Below are 18,939 nucleotides of genomic sequence, written 5' to 3'. Positions count from 1 at the left end.
TGCACAAAGGAGGAAGAAGAGTCTGTGACTGACTGAAATAAGCGTCACTCCCACTCAATGTTTCTGTTTAATGCATTTGGTCATTGACCACTGTCATCTTAACTGCTGGTAATGAATCTGCTACTGTCACACTGAATAATCATTTGCTTCCACACCACCACCAGCTGTTGCTGCTCAGGGCTGTGCATATGTTTCGCTGTGTGTGTGTGTGTGTGTGTGTGTGTGTGTGTGTGTGTGTGTGTGTGTGTGTGTGTGTGTGTGTGTGTGTGTGTGTGTGTGTGTGTGTGTGTGTGTGAGAGAGAGAGAGAGAGAGAGAGAGAGAGAGAGAGAGAGAGAGAGAGAGAGAGAGAGAGAGAGGATAGGATCAAAACTTTGCTTGTGCTGCATTGAATAAACTGGGATAAATGTCTGTTGTTTTTGTCTTTGGGCTTCAATTTAATCATCATTAGTGACTCATTCAGAGACGTGAAATGGATGGTTTGACAGTCACATGACTGCAGCAGCAACACTTCATACATACTGATGCACACGCACAAGCCAAAACACACGCAAAGCCACAAATAAGCACACACCCCCTGCTACCCTCCTGTCTCCCGCGGATCCTTTTCGGCCCCAGCTGGTTGATGCCGGTGCTAATGTCACTAAACAATCATCACTTCTGCGTGGTGTTTATGTTTACTCCTGATATCAGTTGCTCATGGCAACAAATTAATTAATGACTCTGCAGTGATAGCTCCTGCTGCTCTGAACTAATGCTCATAAAAACAAATATCCAGCTTTAAACAGATGGACTGTGGAGTAAAAAAATGTGGTTTGTTGTGTCTACCAGCCTCTGAGATCCAACTCTTTTTTAAAAAAAAAAGAGGACATGTGACCGAATACTGACTGAACACTGAAAAAAATTGTTTTCTTGATCTGTATTTTTCTTGTTTTCCAAAAGTATGCATATATAAATCAAGACAATGACTGTATCCTTGGCAAACATAATGTATTTAGAAAATCAGACTCGTTTTTTGAATGAAGTTTATTTTTCTTGTGCCGCTAGGGAAAAAATGGAAAACTTGACATTTATGCTTACAGTTAAAGTTTGTATGCTGGAACATGTAGGTTGCTGTAAGTGTCAGCTACGACATATCTAAACCATCATCACTTTCATCTGAATGTGTAAACGGAGAGAAAGTGTGTGTCAGTATGCAATGGAATACCAGCTGACTGCATTCTGAATCTTAACACACTGCGGAATGTTGAAAAAAATATGGAAAGGGTTGAGTTGGTATGTTTTTTTTTTTTTTTTTTTTTATGCTCACCAAGGCTCAGTCAATTTGATAAAAAATGTAAAAAAAATCTGTAAAAACAGCAATATTGTGAAATATTGTTATTATTTAAAATAACTGTTTTCTGTTTTAAGATTTTATGTATTACTGTAATAACAGCATATTTTATTTACATGATCCTGCAGAAATCATTCTAATATGTTTATTTTGGTGCTCAGAAAACAGAAAACTATTGTCAACAGTTGTGCTGCTTAATATTTTTTTGAAAACTATGATACATCTTTTTCAGGATTCTTTGAATATAAAGTTGAAAAGAACAGCGTTTATTTTCATTATTTTCATTTAATCAGCATTAATATTTTGTAATGGTATTAGTGTTTTTGGTAACACTTTAGTATGGGGAACACATATTCACTATTAACTATGACTTTTGCCTCAATAAACACCTAATTCACTGCTTCAAGTTAGTAAGGTAGTTTTTGTAGCATTTAACTTTAGGTATTGGGTAGGATTAAGGGATGTAGAATAAGGTCATGCAGAATAAGGCATTAATATGGGCTTTACTGATAAACAGCCAATATCCTAGTAATATGCATGCTAATAAGCAACTAGTTAATACTTTATAACTGAACCTTAAAATAAAGTGTTAACGTGTTTTTGTTTTGTTTTTTCGTTTTTACCTTGAATATTGATTAACTTAATATGGTTGATGAAAAAATTTATTTCTAAAAACTGACCCCAATTTTTTTTAATTGTATCATATATAAAGCTGCAAAAATTTCAGCATTCAGTGTGTGTATACATATATACATATATATCTTGTATTTGAATATATCCTTTGGCAGTCCGAATCAAGTAATCCAGATCTATGCATGCAAATTTCAGATACTTTGCACATATTACTTTGCTTCATACTGTATATAGTACAGAGATAGTAAGGTCTGAGGTTTTTTTCATTACAAATAAGAGTAGTAAACCCTAGTGTCCTTCTCTCTCACCTGTGTTATTTTCCACAGCTTTAATCTTTATTTAAGCATTACGCAATCACACCACAGGACATCTGCACCCAACCCCCTGTTCTTTTTAACTGCATTTGTACCCCTTGACAATTTTTCTCCTTTATGATCATCCTGTTCTCTTTCTCCATCAGTACAGTATCAGTAGCTGGACTGCAGTGACTCAAGGTGAATCTGGTCAAACAATCTGAACATCAGCATCCCGTTGGGACCGCATCTCACTGCGGTCATACCGTTGTCCTCTCAGGTTTTCCTGCTTCACACAAATGTGGTTAAACAGCTCGAGGCAAACAGACCGCTCAGGACGTAGCCAATTCCACTGACACCTTCTGCAGAACCGCAACATCACCTCTGATGCATACATCAATCAAATGTACTCAGATCGCGTAATGCTTTTAGATGCATCCCATTTTGCGTACTAGAGCCGTTTTGTAGTATAAAGTTTTGCAGTGTGAGTGTGTTCACACTGAAAACGTACAAAAGTGCACTTTGAACACCCAGATGATATCTTTATAAAATTCTACACAGTGGACTACATAGTGTATATTATAAGTGCTTAGTGTCATTAGTGTGGGGGAAAATTATGCTTGCTTGTGGTGGTTTTTGCGAAAAAGAGTTAATGCAAATAATGGGAGATGTGTAAATAATGTTGCACAATTACTAAAAATAAATGATTAAAACGCTAAAGAAATGAGTGAGGCTTAAGGCAAGCTTGGCGGTTTTGTAACTAAACCACATCAAATCTGCTGTAGTGATATATATATATATATATATATATATATATATATATATATATATATATATATATATATATATATATATATATATATATATTACAAAAAAATGGCAAAAGCACAACATTTAATTTAAAATAAAATAAAAAATGAAAATACTCATTTATATGTAAATAAGACCTCATTCAAAATATTATTAATTACTATGATTTTTAAGTAATTTATATTTATAATATTAAAATAATACTGTCCCAATGAAATCAAAAAATAAACAATCTACCATTACTAATACATCTGCTGACATACAGATGCAAGATCCAATCCATGCATTTAACCCACTGCAAAACAGCTCATGCATAAGTCTATAGAATGCACAATATAAACACACTCTTGCCAAACTACAAATATTCAAATCACTCTCTCAGCCAAGCTGCTGCTATTTTAGCAGCCAAACTCGTTCACAAACATGCACGTTCACTTACATAAACTTACAAACACACACACACTCCAGGGCACCAAATGCGTTTGTAAACAGGCAGATGGGCCCCTTCTGCTCCTGATCTCGTGTCCGTCTCCACAGCCAAAAAACTGTTGATCCAGGTCACACACTTAAGGATAAATACTGAACAATCAGAGCAGACACAGCACATCTGTTCTCAGGCCAGATTATTCGAGACTCATTTTTATCTGTACAAGAATACATGACTAGTGTTGGGGAAAGTTACTTTAAAAAAGTAATGCGTTTGTGTATATACCTGATGAAGGTCATGGGACTGAAACGTAGCAGCAAAGTACGATTTTTTTTTCTTGTATTTTTATACTTTTGCAAGTAAAAAGGTTGCGTTACTCTTTTGTCTTTGATTTTCGACTTTTTTGGTCCTGTCACAATATTACGTTACTCCCTAAAAAAAAGTAACTAATTGTGTTACTTAGTTACTTTTTATAATTATGTTTCTTTGTAAAAATGATGTTATGGTACTTTTGGGCTGCTTTTTTCCTTTTGGACTGGGCTTGCTTTTATGAAGTCTCATCAAACACCTTTTTCAACTGCCATTCTGGATTGCAGATGCAGGAGATGAGATCATTTTAGTTTTTATTAATTTTGAGAAATACTGAATCTGTTTTTGTGTAAGTGAGATGAGTGCATGCTCACATTTAGCCTAGAACTACAATAACCATCATATGTATACAGCGCACACAACGCCTCTGCACCGTTCTTCCAATTTCTGTCAAAATGGGAACAGGAGAGGTGTCAGTCAAAAACTAGGAAAACAAAGTAGCTTGCATTACTTATTTGAAAAAGTAAATCAGATATTTTGTTGTAAATTTAAAAGTAATGTGTTAAATTACTAGTTACTTGAAAGTAATCTGATTACGCAACTTCCGTTACTTACAATGTGTAACACATTGTGTGATCTACAATGTTGAGGAAACTTAACATCATGGTAACATGATTATTCGAAGGACTGAATGCATAACCTTGTCACGTCTGTTTGTTTGTTTTTTGGAGCACACCGCCGAGGCCATTTGTTGTGAGATTATTATGATTGGTCTAGTCTTGTTAGTCCAACTTCACAAAACCCAGACTGGTAAGATTTCAGTTGGACTAAACATATAAACACAAATTATTGCTTTAGTTTGACTGAATTAAAGCTTTTAAAGTGCATGTAAACATACTTAATGTCCATCTGTTCCCATTTTGAGCAGAATGTTTATTGGTATAATGAAAAGTAATGGTATTATTCTATATTTCAAATGCTTAGGCTGTTCCTACGCATCCTCTGAATGGACTTATGTTTCAACTTTCTCTTGTTTCACTTATTTGACTGTGGAAACATCTCTGACACCACTGGTTAACCTTTGATTGATTTTCCCCCTATTTATCTCTGCTTTAATCTCCGTAAATTGCTTTTCATTGACTCTCAAACTGATTAGATTTGACTGCTACAATCAAATGTTGGTCTGCAGGATGAGGGTGAGATGTTGAACATATATTTTTACATTGAGATCAAGGGAAAATATAACAAATAACTTTCTCAACGTGCCTTGTTTAGCATCATCCAGGAATGATGTTGATCCACCTATAGTGTAAATCATGTTAGGCAGATTACAAAAATGTTGAAATATAGCAAATGTATAATGAACTGAGTAACAAACCGCCAGATAATGAATTCTAGCCTCATCATATGCACATACTATATAGATTCTGAATGCAGGTGGCCAAACCACAGCCAGCTCTTACTAATTGAGTTCGACTTCTGCTGGATAGTTCAGTAGCTGCAAAGTCAGATTTATTGACAAAACTTCAGTTATTTGACACAGGTGAAACTAATCAAGTAGATTTTAGATCTATAAACCTCAGAAAGGCCATGCTGCTGTTTGAAGCAGCCACGATTATTATCTATTTTTAAGGATGTTTAGATATTTTGACCAGAAATCAGGACAAAAATAAGAATAATGATATTTGGCTGTGTGCAGAATATGTATACAAAAATTCACATAGCACTTGAACACAATTGGCCCTATTTTAATGATCTGAGCACATTTCGCAGGTGCACTTAGGATGTGTTTAAGGGTGCATTCACACTTGTCATGTTTGGTTCGATTAAAACGAACCCTGGTGCGATTGCTCGTTTAGTGCGGTTCATTTGAACATATGTGAACGCTGCCACCCGAATCCTGGTGCGCACCAAACAAGCGGGCCGAGACCGCTAAAAAGATTGGTCTCGGTCTGCTTCCAAATGAACTCTGGTGTGGTTCGATTGATATATGAACGCAACACGAACCAAAGACATGTAAACAGACCAAAAACTGGACGTAATGTCACAAGATGCGAAGCATAGTCGGCTTATTTGATGAAGCGGAAAGATCAGTGTATCCAAAATGAATAACTTAAAATTTAGAGGGAAAACGTGGAGCAACGAGGAAGTGCCTCATCAATACTTGGTCCGATGAGCATGTTTCGAAAATGCTAGAAAAAACGCACAAAAAGCATACCTGGTTATTCTGGACCTGTGTTGCCCATTATTAGCAGGTACAGACGACAGAACGGAAGGAAATGCTGCTGCTCTTTTGAATGTTTTGAACATTTTATTAGCTCTTCATGAGTTCTCAGCGGGTAAAAATAATGGCATATGTACACGCATTAAATGATGGCATTTAATCCAGCACACAGCATTGTTTTGAATGTTCGGTAAGCAAGCTCCTACGTCATATAAGCCGACCAATCCGGTTGTTAACGTCACTCCCTATGCCTTTGGTTCGGTAACTCTAGGTTCGCTGTTAAAAATGCCTGTGTGAACGCTAAGCGGACCAGGACTATATGTTTTGCTTTTGTTTTGTTTTTTGTCCGGACCAAACTAACCGAACTACAAGTGTAACCGCACCCTAAATCCACTTTTGCCATTTTAATACAAAATGGCCAGCGTGCCAGGCACATGGTCCAAAGGGTTGTACCTAGTCTCTTAATGAGTCATGGGTGTGTTTTTGGGCATAACGTGCAATAATACAACCCCATCTCCTATTCCCTTTAAAAGCCAGTTGTGCTTGCACCATCGCGGATTCGCTATTTACACGTGAGTGGAAAGACTGAATGATTCTCCAGAGTGGATTTACTTTTATTTTTAATATTTAAAAATGTTTGTGTGCTGCTGTGTGTAATAAGCAGAGTGTACTCATGTACCCATGGGGAAATGGAATGGGAAAAACACTGTATTTGTTAAATAATTAAACACGGCGTTGTCAGAGTTGATACTTGCATGTGTCATTATATTATTAACATTTTACCAAAATCACACAAACAAGTTACAAGTTTTTTGACCGGAGAATACATACGTTTGTATGTGGCAGTATAAACAGTTACATATGTGGCATTAAGAGTATCACATTATGTTTTTGTCAACTTACTGGTTATAACATTTACTGTTGCTTTGTGACACTTTTTTCTGTCATTTGGCCAAAAGCTCATGTTATTAAAGGCTACGCACAGGCTATGACTCGAAGACAAATGCTATTGACCAAGACAATCTTCTTAGCTTCCGATACATAAAGCATTATTCAGTTCTTAAAATTTCAATACATTTCCAGTTCTACCTTTGCATTGCAAACAAGCAGAGACAAGACAAGTTATGAATATGTAATAACAGAGTACAGATCTAGATATTCCTTATGTGAGTGTATGCTTTAAATGGTTACTTCAGCGATTAGCATATGGCTTTGTATTAGTAGAAACCCTGGAGTATATTCAAATGATTGTGCTTCCCCCTTCATATCCCCCCGAGACAAGAGATTTATGCGTTTTATTTCTGGAAAAATTCCTCAGATGACGCAAATTGACCATATTTGCATCATCGGAGGAATTTTTGGCCAAAGGCTAAAGACTACAGCCTGCAAAGGGAGCAATTTCTACATGTTTTCAACCCGCACATGGGGGATGGGAGATCACACTCACAGCTCAGCTCACAGCTAAACATATCAAATGTTTAGAAATATTTTGAAATGTCATGCCAAATATTGGCTCCTTTTGGATTTCATGAGAGCTACACATTCCAAAAAAGTTGGGACCGGTAGCAATGAGAGGCTGGAGAAGTGAAATAAGGAACATCTGGAGGACTAATTTGCAACTTATTAGGTCAATTAGCAACATGATTGGGTATAAAAAGAGCCTCTCAGAGTGGCAGTGTCTCTCAGAAGTAAAAATGGGCAGAGGATCACCAATTCCCCCAATGTTGCGGCGAAAAATAGTGGCGCAATATCAGAAAGGAGTTTCTCAGAGAAACATTTCAAAAAGTTTATCATCATCATCTACAGTGCATAATATCATCCAAAGATTCAGAGAATCTGGAACAATCTCTGTGTGTAATGGTCAAGGCCCTTAGACGGCACTGCATCACACACAGGAAAGCTACTGTAATAGAAATCACATGGGCTCAGGAAAACTCCACCGTGCCATTTGCCGTTGCTGGCTAAAACTCTATAGGTCAAATAAGAAGCCATATCTAAACATGATCCAGAAGTGCAGGCGTTTTCTCTGGGCCAAGGCTCATTTAAAATGGACTGTGGCAAAGTGGAAAACTGGTCTATGGTCAGACGAATCAAAAATTTTGGAAAAGTTGGGACATTATGTCATCCGGACAAAAGTGGACAAGGACAATAAAAGTTGTTATCAGCGCTCAGTTCAGAAGCCTGCATCTCTGATGCTATGGGGTTGCATTAATGCGTGTGGCATGCTTAAACATGCTAAAAGGTATCCAAGTTCTACTTCTAGGTGAGAAAGTGACACATCAAAATGAAAGAACTTTCCCTATTAAACCCATTACGTTCAGGTCTCTCACACTCATACACAATATATAATTTAAACACTGAACACGCATTTACAATACATCATAAAATAATTCACAACTCACAATCTTTGACACACAGTCATGCATCACTTTACACAAGAACTGTCTGTGTGTGTGAGAGTGAGAGAGAATGAAAGGTGCTGCAACACAGAGGAGCAAAGAATAAACTCAATGCACTCAACCCCACTCATCTTTCTGTCTGTCCCTCGCTCTCTCTATCTCTACCTCTCCCTTTTTTCATCTCTTCCTGCCTATGTGTATCTAAGAGAGAGAGAGAGACAGAAAGTGTGGGTAATTCAAACCCGGCTGTCAGTATTTAATTAGAAGGGGTCTGTGATAACATTGCAGCAGTCACAGCAAAAAAGGACCGTGTGTGTGTGTGTTTGCGTACTGACAGATACTTTCGCTAAAAGGATGGCTGTTTTATACAATCATCTCACTGCTCTCTATTAAACATGGCAAAGTGAGGGCAGCACTGACAGGCCTTGGTACTAAAATACACACTTGCTTGTTTAAACACATGCACACATACAGTAAACATTTTTGGGAGGTATTCCCAATAGAAGCTGGAACATATCTATGTTATGAATAATTATTATTCCATCACTATTATTTTGATTAAATAAATAACCTGTTTGGTCAAAGTTAAGGGATAATTTACAATTAAGGACAGTTACAATAAATGGTGCTTTTAACTCAGGCTTTTAAGCCTTAAAATGGACGCAAAAGCACCATACAAGTATCTAAAAAGTAGTCCACATGACTTATGCACAACATTTGTGCCTTTTTAAGTACGCTGACAACTAATGTGTAAATCTATAATGTCAAAACATTTTGTTCAAGACACATTTATGTATTTACTTAACACGGTACAATAATGGTGCAGTGAAGACCAGAGGCTCGGTTGGAAAAAGATTGTGTTTTTTGTTCATTGTTGCTTGTTTTATATTAAAGAAGTAACTTATAAAAAGACTTTGACCAAAAAGAAGACGTTGACCAGACTCCTGGTTTTTCTGTGGTGCCCTATTATCAATATAAATATCCCAGAGAGATAAAAGTCACCTGCAGCATAAAAATGGTCATCAAATCAGCTTTGAGTTTTTTCAATTTATTTTATGGTGAGTCTCTAGCGCACGCTTACCATTGGACCCAGTCTTATTAGACTAATTCCATTATTTTGAATGTATCGTTTTGTCGTTTTTAAGTCTTTTATGAACTACTCACTGCATCAGATGAGGACATTCACATTTTCCCTCTTACCCTAGTCTCTACTGTATTTCATTCTCATCTCTCTTTTACTCTCTCTCTCTCTCTCTTTTACTCTCTCTCTCTCTCTCTCTCTCTCTCTCTCTCTCTCTCTCTCTCTCTCTCTCTCTCTCTCTCTCTTTTTGTCTCTATCACCATCTCTCTGTTTCTCTATCTGTCTTTTACACACATGCTCACATGCTATCTCACAGAGTGATTTTTCTTCAGATGCCAAAAATAGCGCGGCACCCTCCGGCTTCACACGCTGTCAGGGTTAAAGGTCGTATGCTTCTTCATCAGTCCTGAAGATTCTATCTATTCAACCTACTGTCTAGCACCTTCTCACCCAGTCACCACACACACACACACACAGAATCACTGGAAATTTATTCAGACCATGAGTGAATATGAGGGAAATTCGATTTTCGGGGGATTTAGCACCTGGTGAAGCTGTACTGCAGGTGCTAAATAAAATAATAACACACAGCATACCAATATCGGGATATAATATTTGATTATTCATGATCATTTGTCACTATTTCTAGATTCAGATTACTTTTGTCATTTTCTAAGGCTCACTTAAAATTAATCTTTAAATACACTCGTAATAAAAATCCAAAATGAATTTCCTTTTTTTGAAATACTTTATAGTATAGTGATCTCTAAATTCACTTGTATCATTCAAAATGATTGATTTTATTTTTTATTTTTTATTTTCTGCCAATTGTAATATAATTTATATCAGCCATTTATCAGTCATTGGCCATAACATGAAAATAATTATTGGCTAATCCATCAGAGTTGTTATATCGAATGTTGTGATGCCTAAATTCACTTGTAGCATTTAAAATTATTGATTTAAATTTTTAGCGTTTCATTTATTTGTTCAAATTATTTAAATATTGGCAATTTCTCAGTTTTTGACCATAATGTGAAAATAATTCATAACATGATTCATAATCACTTTATTAATCAGAATTTTAATATGGAATTTTGTGATTCCTAAATTCTAGCCTGACATGGTCATACTCAATTCTAGTCAGAAACTGCTCCATTGGGCTGTGATTATGGGGCGTGTTTCAACCGAACCAGGAAAGACATCAACTGGATAGACCAACAACCAATCAGAGTAACAAAGCGACTTAATTGCACTGTGTTGCCAAGTCCGCGTTTTTTTCCGTGGGTTGTTTTCCATGTCTGCAGGTTGAAGCGACTATTATGTGATATATAGACCCATGAGTGCGAATTTCACCTGGCAACCTTGCCAAAATAACACACATTTTACCCCCCAAACACCTTTTTTTTTTACCTGAGAACTTATAATTAATAAAGTGCTTATTACAATAAAGATTGTTCCAAAGCAGCTTCAAGGTGATAACAGGAAAATATTGCAACAGAATTTAAAAGAAAGTAACACAATTAAATATTTTGTGTCCCCAACTGAGCAAGCCAAAAGCCTAAGGCAATAAGGGTGATAGTGGCAAGGAACCCAAACTCCATCAGGTGACATAATGGAGAAAAAAATCCTGGGACAAACCAGGCTCGGTTCTCCTCTGGCCAAATGAACAAACAGTGTATGATTATGATTCAGGCAACATTACAGGTCAGAAGTCATATTAGATCCGATCAGTCAGAAAATGTGTCCACTATATGAAGTATCCCTATACCGAATATAATAGTAGATTTGTATATTGAAACCCACCTGTCTGGCCTGTCCTGCAATCTGAGCTGAAACTTCATTGGCTCTTTCCCAGTATTGATTTGTCTTGGCCCATTTCTCTTTTCCTCATTTAGAGACCGGTATTGTCTTTTTCTCTCTCTCTCCCTATCCCTCTCCCTCTCTCTTTGTTTCTTGATTGTCTTAATTAATGTGTGTTAAAGACTCAGTTAAAGTTCACTGCTGTCTGTGCGTGTGTGTAACCTCTCATTCATATTCAATTAGAAACATTTTTAATATGAATTCTAAATATCACAGTCAGCAAGCAGTGTAATTTGTGGTGCTGCATGGAAGTTTCATACTACTTTTTTGAGGCAGGATTTCTTTTTAATTACATCAGCTGTTCAAATGTCCTGCACAATACAGTGTGAATGTTATATCGCTACATAATCCTCTGCATATTTCATCAGACAGGAGAAACATCCTTACATTCATGGCTTTGTCATACTGTCACCAGCACAATAATCATGATGGATTATCCTGTCGTTCAGTCTCGTTTTTCTCTCTCTCCCTCGCTGAGAAAACGGACCAAGGGGACTCGTTTTTCTGCCTTTGCTTCATTCATTGGAATGGGCAGGTTTTGCATTATTCAGTGCCTGATATACGGTTCACAGAGTGATGTAATACTCCTATCAAGCTCTGGCGAATTGGTCGGGTACCCTCAGGCTCCTGCGCACTGACTGGCCAATCGCCTTTCTTTCCCAGTGCTCTGACTGGCTGGACACCCTTGGGTTTTGTGATCTGATTCGATGGCGCACAGCCTCATGCATGCAGTGATTCAAACATTTGTAAAGTTTGGAGCATGCACACACTCGTGCGTACAGTCAGCTATAACAGAGCGGAGCGATCAGCTCAACTACAGCTGTCTGAGAGCTACTGTTCCACTCTTGTAAGTCATCTCCAGTTAGCGGAGAAACAAGCAAGTGGCAAAGATGACTAGTCGTCACACTGCAACACACATGCCGTTCCTGTCAACTGACAGTTGAGCTTGCGTGTATATAATGTGCGCGTCAGGTGGCGGTGTGAGATCCTGAGGCGCGGGGCTGGGTTTCGCGTCCTTCACGATCGGCTTCAGAACGTGCATGTAAACGCACTCAAAGTGTTCTTTTCCTCTCTAGGCAGGTATTTTTTTAGGTTTATTTATCAAAATGTTCTTTTATATATTTGTGTGATGTTCTGTATTTCGATCGCGGCTTTAACATGTTATGAGAAAACGGTTTATTAATGTTTATCCACCACATTACCTTTTAGGCTATTTAAACGTAAATAAGAAAGCCATTGTCAGTTCGTCTGTCAGTTGGCAGGCAGTTTTGGTCACTTTATTAAAAGTTGCTGTGTGCAGTGTGTAAAGGAAAAAAAAAATATTTTTACCCTCCTGCTGACAGTGTAGTGCCCCTCCCAACCCATTCACACACACAGATGATTCGACTATCAGTCGACCATAGAGAGATTCGACAATTCTGATTCGATTGTCTAAATCCTTAGTCGAGGACAGCCCTACACCGCATTAGTCATTATTTTTAATCGACGGATACATATGCGTGTTATCCAAGCATTATAACACGGCTCTGTAGAATACTTGATTCTGAACAAACGCGCGGTATGTTATTACCAGATAACAAATCACCAAAATCAATAACACCTCTCATCCGGGTACTACGAGTTATATTGACCGGTACTACTTATATGCTATCTTGTGGCTGTAAAACACTTAACCGCCATGGGTTACAATGGAAGACTTCAAGGGTTTACTTTATAAACTTTTGAATATGGATATTTTTCTTACATAAACGCATCGAGTCGAATCAGAAGGCCTCTATTAACCCATCGGAGCCGCGTGGAGCACGTTAGAGAGAATAGAGGCGACTATGTGTCAAATTTGATTGATTGATGGGGTCATAAAAATTCCATAACCCCCCCTCCTCCTCCCCCTCCCTCCCACCGGACTGGACACCTGTTCCTGGACACAATTTCCGGACACCTGTTTTATGACTATCAGTTTGACCATCTGTTTTCTTACCACCCTCCTCCTCCTATACACCCCCCTTTCAAAGGAATTTATGACTGTTTTTGTAACTTTGTGTATGTGTGCTTTCGTAACTGTTTGAAAACAATCAAAGAATGTTTCAAATGTACTCTTGAGTGGGGTTTTGGCATAGGAATAGCAGTGACAAGTATAAGATCATGGAAATCAGTTTTTATTAAACAAAGATTGTATTTCACATACATTTTAGATGTTTAAAAACATTAAAAACGTCTCTGTTAAATACAAGGGTATGGTATGTTTAAAGATAAAGACAAGTTAAAGTTTGTTTTTCTCTTTGACATACATACAGCTTGTTAAAAAAGTCAATGTTCAATCATTTTAAAAAAGTAAATATAAAGTTATAGAGTAGGTTCAAAAAGGTATATGTATTAAACATATCAAAGAAAGAAAGTACGAATAATGTTATTTCACTTACACGGGTTTTCTTTAGGAAAAAAACAATGTTTTCTTATGGAGCTTGGTGTAAAAGCGTCCTCTCTCTCCGATGGCAGAAGCGGAATGAGCTGTGGGAGCGTGTGTAAAGACACACCCCCAGTCCCCGCCCCCAACACGCCCATCGGCGCTGGAGAATGCACCTGCTCCCCCCACACTCCTTGCGGTGTGTGTTTAAAAGGCCGGGCAATTCAGCAGTCTATCTAAACACAGAAAGCAGCTTGTGTTTTTATTTTTGTTTTTCAAATAGAAAACTATTCTGTAACAATGGCTGAAGCATCTGCACCTAAAACTCCAGAGAGAACCGTTGTCGAGTCAATGGATCATCTATCTTTAGCCCCGAGAAAGAAACATGGGCCTTGCCTATCCAGGTTTCTCCATGAACCGCTGGATAATGTCAAATACGATTTTCATTTGACGGGCACTCGTGTGTGTAGTTACAATTTTAACAAAAACGCACGAGAGGTTAGGTTGATCAATATCGACAACGATGATAGATACACGGCGAATACACCGGATGACCCAAAACTGGTTTTCACAGAAAAGGAATGGATTCTATTTTATACACAAGTGTGGCGCGATTTGAAAGACGGAGGAGACGAGCCCCTGTTTATAGCCGAGTGGAACGGGTTGACGGGGACGAGATTCAGACTGCTCGGAGATCATGTTAACAAACACCCCGAAGATTATGTGTACATACTCGGAAGCGATTTTGGAAAGGAACTGCCGGAGCGTACGTGGCCCATATCTGAGGCGGATCATTTGAAATACTATCGCATTAAATTTATGTTTCAGTGGAAAGACGTACCTGTGCTGGAAGATGTATTTTTTAAAATAGACAGGATGTTTAAGTGGTGTGAAGCGTTTGATCGCTACAACAACGTCAAAGTGAAGCTATTTCACCCTGAATGGTGCGTTCCTAGTAGGCGTGGTGTTCATGTAGCCCCACCCACATTCTACAAACATTAAATATCTGCCGCAGAAGAAGCCTCTACAGCATTCAAGTATCATGTCTCAAGAAAACGAAGCTACACCTCTCAACACCGAACAACTTTCATTGTCTACAGATGGATGTCATCACCAAAAATGCAACACCTGGCTGACTACGCTCTGCACAGAACTGGGTTTTAATAATCTGGCATTCCTCGCAAACTATTCTCCCCCAGGACCCCTCGCTGGGGTTCCCGATGAGGATAGTGTGGATGGCTGCATTGGTGTAACGGGGCACAGAATCATTAAGGCCGTCGTTACAGTCCTTCTGGAACACCTGATCGATAAACGAATGAAAAAGGAATGTGCAGGCTGCGAAGTGGATCACCCGTCGCAAACAAGACACTCATGTCTGTTTGAACCTGCTCCCTATTATTTTTACGGCTGTTACGACGAGATCAGTCAAAAACTGCTTAAGCCCGAGCTAAAAAACATTTTAGCAAATACGCTGAAGCCGTTCGGTCTAACACCTCATCTGCAAAGAATCCAAGGTACTGTTGAATCTGTCTTGTGCGATCTAAGAGATGAGATCTACATTGTGGAAGAACTGGCCTCTATGAGGCAGAAGCTTGTGGATGAAAGCTGCGAGGAAGTGATTTACAACGCCGTTGACAACTGGAAGTTAGCCGCCGAGGCTGCTGCTGCCGTTGTTGATTCTACCTGCTGATCCTGCAATGGGAAACCTTCTCTGCTCTAACTGCCTGTCTGAATATTTCTTTAAACAACGGGTCAGGTGTGAAATATCAAATTTGCTGTACAAGATTGTTAATGTAACAGACAGTGATGTGTGTAGACGATTAGTGAAATTAAAGATCCAAATGAATGTTGTGAGGAGATTGTCAAACGAATGGGGCGATATGATAAACATGGCTATTGGCTGCAATGGTATACCATGTACAACTATAACAAATATTCTCGAAATGATGCCTGAATGTAAAGAATCCTTTAAAATAGGCAACATATTATGTCTTTGTACTTATGTGACTGATGTATGTGTAATACTGATGACAAGAAATGAACCTGACGATGTATGTAAAATTATAGATACATTGGTTGATTACATGTTAGTGAAAAATTATGCAACGTGTGTGAATTTTCTTTTTTATTTGGACGAGATATAATTTGTCCTTGTAAAAAAACATGTACTTTTTATATATTCTGAAATAAAAATTTGTATGTCACCGTTCATCTGATCATTATTTTGTGAAACGCAGAGAGAGATAGACGACATGTCTGAGCTCATGAAAAAAATATATTACAATCCATCAAGCCCAGGCGCTTTTGGTGGTAAACAAAGATTAAAGCAAACAATATTACAAGAATATGGTATACGTCTGAAAGATAAGGATGTGACCGACTGGCTGTCCAGTCAAGATACCTATACATTACATCGGACGGCCCCTATAAAATATAAGCGAAACAGAGTTGTAGTGTACGGAAAAGATGTACAGTTTCAAGCGGATCTGGTCGATATGTCTGCTTATTCAAAGGATAACGATAACATTAAATTCTTACTAACGTGTATAGATGTATTTAGCAAATATGCATGGGTGCGACCGTTGAAGAATAAGACGGGACAGGAGGTGACTAAAGCGTTTGAATCGATATTAAAAGAGCAGCGGGTGCCAGAAAAGCTCCAAACGGATCAGGGAAAGGAATTCCTCAATAAACATTTTCAGCAATTAACAAAAAAGTATAACATACATCATTTTACCACAGCCAGTGATTTAAAAGCTTGTGTGGTCGAGAGGTTTAACAGGACTCTAAAAGGCCGTATGTGGAGATATTTAACGGCCGTCAACTCTACACGCTACTGCGACATCTTACAAGATCTAGCCGACGGGTATAACTGCAGTTATCATAAATCCATACGAATGAGACCAATTGATGTTCATAAAGAAAATGAAACAACCGTATTCAACAACTTGTACGGAAAGCTCCGTAAAGAGACACCTGTCTTTGCTTATAAGATAGGCGATGTTGTTAGAGTGTCTAAAGTCAGAAATATATTCTCTAAAGGATATGAACAGAATTACACAGAGGAGTACTTTACTATAGTAGCGTGTATACCCCGACAGCCACCGGTATACAAGATACAAGACTACGATGGAGAGGTTATTGATGGGTGTTTTTATGAAGAGGAACTACAGAAAATTATTGTGAGTGATGATAAATCATTCAAAATAGAAAAGATTTTAGATAGACGTCGTAGGGGTAAAACTATGCAGGTTCTTGTAAAGTGGTATGGCTGGGGCCCAAAATTTAACTCCTGGGTATCTGAAAAGGAGGTGGTGAACTTACAGAAGCCCTTAAAGGCTTAGGGTTTGTAAGACACCTGTCATTTAAGGAGAAAAAAATTATTCATCATGATCGAAGAGGGTTTCTACATTACATTACCGTGCAATGCATCGAGGGTCGTCTACCCAGAAAACAGAATATCTAATTACAGAACCCGACTGGGAAAAACTATAAATCTGAAGGGGCCGTGGGAAGTGGCTCTAGCTGAATTTGAATATCCCATATCATGGCATACGTTTAATGAAGAGGACGCTTCCTTTATTATCAACTGTGACCAAAAGCTGCTACAGCCTGTTGCCGGGGAACATTTTAACGTTAGTGACGGTATTAATATACATATCGATAATAAGGCTCAAACTATACCCGTGCTGCGTAATAGTTTAAAGTCCGGATATTATGAGGATGTACCATTTTTGCTCCGGGAGATAAATGCGTCGCTACCTCCACAAACACATCTCGGGTACGATCATATAAGGAATAAGGTTTTTCTAAAATCCTCTCAAAGGATCTCATTAACATTTTATGGAAAACTGGCGGTCATCCTGGGGGTCCAGCCAGGGGTTTCTATAGAAACGACCCCTCACATCCATGAAGGTCAAGAACCCAGAGCTGTGACTATAGTATATGCACCGTACCAATCAGACATAAGGGGTGGATTTTACACGTTATATCTGTACACAGACATTATAGATTATCAATCGGTCGGTGACGTATTCGTTCCTTTATTAACAACCGTACATATAGACGGTGAGCCAAACAAGATAGTCAGTGTTAGATACGACAAGCCTCATTACGTACGTGTTAATAAAAGCACTATTACAGAGATTACAATTGAAGTGAAAGACGACCAAAATCAAGACGTACGGTTCACTTACGGAAAAGTAGTCGCCAAGCTTCACTTCAGACCTGTGAAACATCACCTGTTTTAAAATGGCTCATCTCACTCCATACAGACCCGATCCCGATCGATATGTTGAATATTATCGGAACCAGGCCGGTAGCGGTTTGCCGGGTTTTATTGGGTCGAACGCAATGTATGGTTCTGGAATCGGTGGAATTTTTAAAAGTTTTTTTCGTGCGGCCCTACCGTTCTTAAAAAGGGGATTCAGTATAGCTAAACCTCATTTAAAAACGGCTGCGAAAAATATATTCGGCGATGTTGTTACTACAGCTCTAACAAAGCCTTATAATAATAATAATAATAATAATGGACAGGACGGCAGTGGGTTGATGGTCATGACCCGTAAAAGCTATAGGCCCCCGGGGGTTCGGGTGAGAAGGGGGAGTGGCCGTCACGTGAAGAAGAAGACTAGAAGCACGAGCAGAAAACTCTCAGTTGCAAAGAGACCTCGGAGTCGTCGTGTGAAAAAATCTACAAGAACTAAAAGACGCACAAACACTATTTTCTAAAAGTATGGCGCTGTTACATTGCATGTCGGATGAATGTATTAAATCGGAATTAGACCTTTTTACAGTGCCTTTGACGCAAACGGCAATTGAAAAAAATACCTATGTGGAGGTTCCGCCCATTACGGCTATAACAGACAACTCTCCACTAGAGTTTTTCATAGCAGGTACTGGCGAGGATTACACAGATTTGAATAATACCCTGTTATATACACGAGTCAAAATCACAGGACCGGATGGCTCTAACATACCCGACGGTGCACCTGTCGGTCTGATAAATTATCCTGGAGCGTGTATATTTTCACAGGTTGACGTCTCTTTGGGGGACCGTCTGGTTTCACAAAGCTCCAATACTTACCCTTACAGGTGTATCGTGGAAGCGCTTATGAACTATGGAAAAGATACCCTGGAGAGCAACTTTTCACCCGGTCTTTTTT

General features: G+C 38.5%; 1 protein-coding gene across 3 annotated transcripts in view; it reads left to right on the top strand.

Annotated features, from left to right (window-relative positions):
* The window catches only part of kcnd3 (potassium voltage-gated channel, Shal-related subfamily, member 3), a 143,433-nt gene that overhangs the window by 15,613 nt on the left and 108,881 nt on the right, over positions 1-18,939 (top strand). The window lies entirely within an intron of this gene.

This window comes from Pseudorasbora parva, chromosome 13, assembly GCF_024679245.1.
Source record: "Pseudorasbora parva isolate DD20220531a chromosome 13, ASM2467924v1, whole genome shotgun sequence".
Lineage (NCBI taxonomy): Eukaryota > Metazoa > Chordata > Actinopteri > Cypriniformes > Gobionidae > Pseudorasbora > Pseudorasbora parva.
Note: the sequence above shows the minus strand (reverse complement) of the source record. Positions and strands in the feature narration are given on the sequence as shown.